This window comes from Manacus vitellinus, unplaced genomic scaffold (assembly GCF_001715985.3).
Source record: "Manacus vitellinus isolate BGI_N305 unplaced genomic scaffold, ASM171598v3 scaffold_122_pilon, whole genome shotgun sequence".
In the NCBI taxonomy this organism is placed as follows: domain Eukaryota; kingdom Metazoa; phylum Chordata; class Aves; order Passeriformes; family Pipridae; genus Manacus; species Manacus vitellinus.
In genome coordinates this window covers 278,120-279,867 of record NW_021938909.1, presented here as the reverse complement: position 1 = coordinate 279,867, position 1,748 = coordinate 278,120, and the positions used below count along the sequence as shown (strand labels likewise).

The window sequence follows — 1,748 nt, the reverse complement described above, 5'->3', positions numbered from 1 at the left end:
CCCCTTTTACCTCAGGATTTCCTCCCACTCTCCAAAATCTTCCTTTTTCCACCCAAAATCTTCTCCAGACCCCAAAATCGGAATTTTTTACCTCGGAAACGTCTCTCCACACAAAACTCTGCCCCTTTCAACCCCAAACCCGCCTCAGTGCCCCAAAATCTGACTTTTTAAACTAAAAATCTGCCCCTTATACATCAGGATTTCCTCTCACCCCCTGAAATCTGCCTCTTCCACCCCAACATCTGCCACAGACCCCAAAATCTGAATTTTTTTACCTCAGAAGTGTCCCCCACACCCCCAAATTTGGCTCTTTCACCCCAAAATCTGCCCCTTTTACCTCAGGATTTCCTCCCACCCCACAAAAGCGGCCCTTTCACCACAGAAATGTCCCCACTCCCAATTTTGTCTTTTCACTTAAAAATCTGCCTTTTTTACCTCAGAAGTGTCCCCAACACCCCCAAATTTGCCTTTTTTACCACAAAATCTGCCCCTTTTACCTCCGGATTTCCTCCCACTCTCCAAAAGCTTCCTTTTTCCACCAAAAATCTTCTCCAGACCCCAAAATCGGAATTTTTTACCTCAGAAACGTCTCTCCACACCAAACTCTGCCCCTTTCAACCCCAAACCTGCCTCAGTGCCCCAAAATCTGCCTTTTTTAACCAAAAATCTGCCCCTTTTACCTCAGGATTTTTCCCCACTCCCAAAAATCTGCCTTTTTCCACCCAAAATGTGCCCCAGACCCCAAAATCAGAATTTTTACCTCTGTAATGTCTCTCCACACCCCAAAATCTGCCCCTTTCACCCCCAAACCTGCCTCAGACCCGAAAATCTGCCTTACCTCAGGAATGTGCCCCACACCCTCAAATTTGCCTTTGTTACTTCCAAAATCTGCCCCTTTTACCTCAGAATTTCTTCCCACTCCCCAAAATCTGCCTCTTCTACCCCCAAATCTGCCCCAGACTCCAAAATCTGAATTTTTTACCTCAGGAATGTCACCAAAACCCCCAAATTTGCTTTTTTTTACCCCAAAATCTGCTCCTTTTACCTCAGAATTTCCACTCACCTCCCAAAATCTGCAGATTTCACCACAGAAATGCCCTCACTTTTGGTATTTTCACTTAAAAATTATTTTTTTACCTCAGAAGTGTCCCACACTCCCCCCAAATTTGCCTTTTTTACCCCAAAATAAGCCCTTTTTACCTCAGGATTTCCTCCCACTTCCCAGAATTGGCCTCTTCCACCCAAAATCCGCCGCAGACCCCAAAATCAGAACTTTTTATCTTTGAAATGTCTCTCCACGCCCCATAATCTGCCCCTTTCACCCCCAAATCTGCCTCAGCACCCCAAAATCTGTATTTTTACCTCAGAAATGTCCCCCATGTCCCAAATTTGCCCTTTTTACCCCAAAATCTGCCCCATTTACCTCAGGATTTCCTCACCCTTCAAACCTCCCCTTTTCACCCCCAAATCTGAATTTTTTTACGTCATGAACATCTCTTAACACCCCTAAATCTGCCTCTCTCACCCTCAAATCTGCCTCAGACCCCCCAGATAAGCATTTTGCACCCCAAAATCTGCACCCACGCTCTAAAATCTGCATTGTTTTTTACCTCAGGATTACCCTTCACACCCCAAATCCGCCTTTTTCACCTCCAAATCTGCCTCTTTTACTTCAGGATTTCCCCCCACCCCCAGGTTCTGCCCTTTTCACCCTAAAATCCGCCCCAGACCCCCAAAATCCACACTTC

At 45.8% G+C, this 1,748-nt stretch overlaps 1 protein-coding gene across 1 annotated transcript in view; it reads right to left on the bottom strand.

Moving 5' to 3' along the window:
* LOC103759801 (trifunctional purine biosynthetic protein adenosine-3) overlaps window positions 1-1,748 on the bottom strand; it is a gene marked incomplete at its 5' end in the record, with an annotated part of 25,113 nt that overhangs the window by 17,942 nt on the left and 5,423 nt on the right. The gene's annotated exons all lie outside the window — the stretch shown is intronic.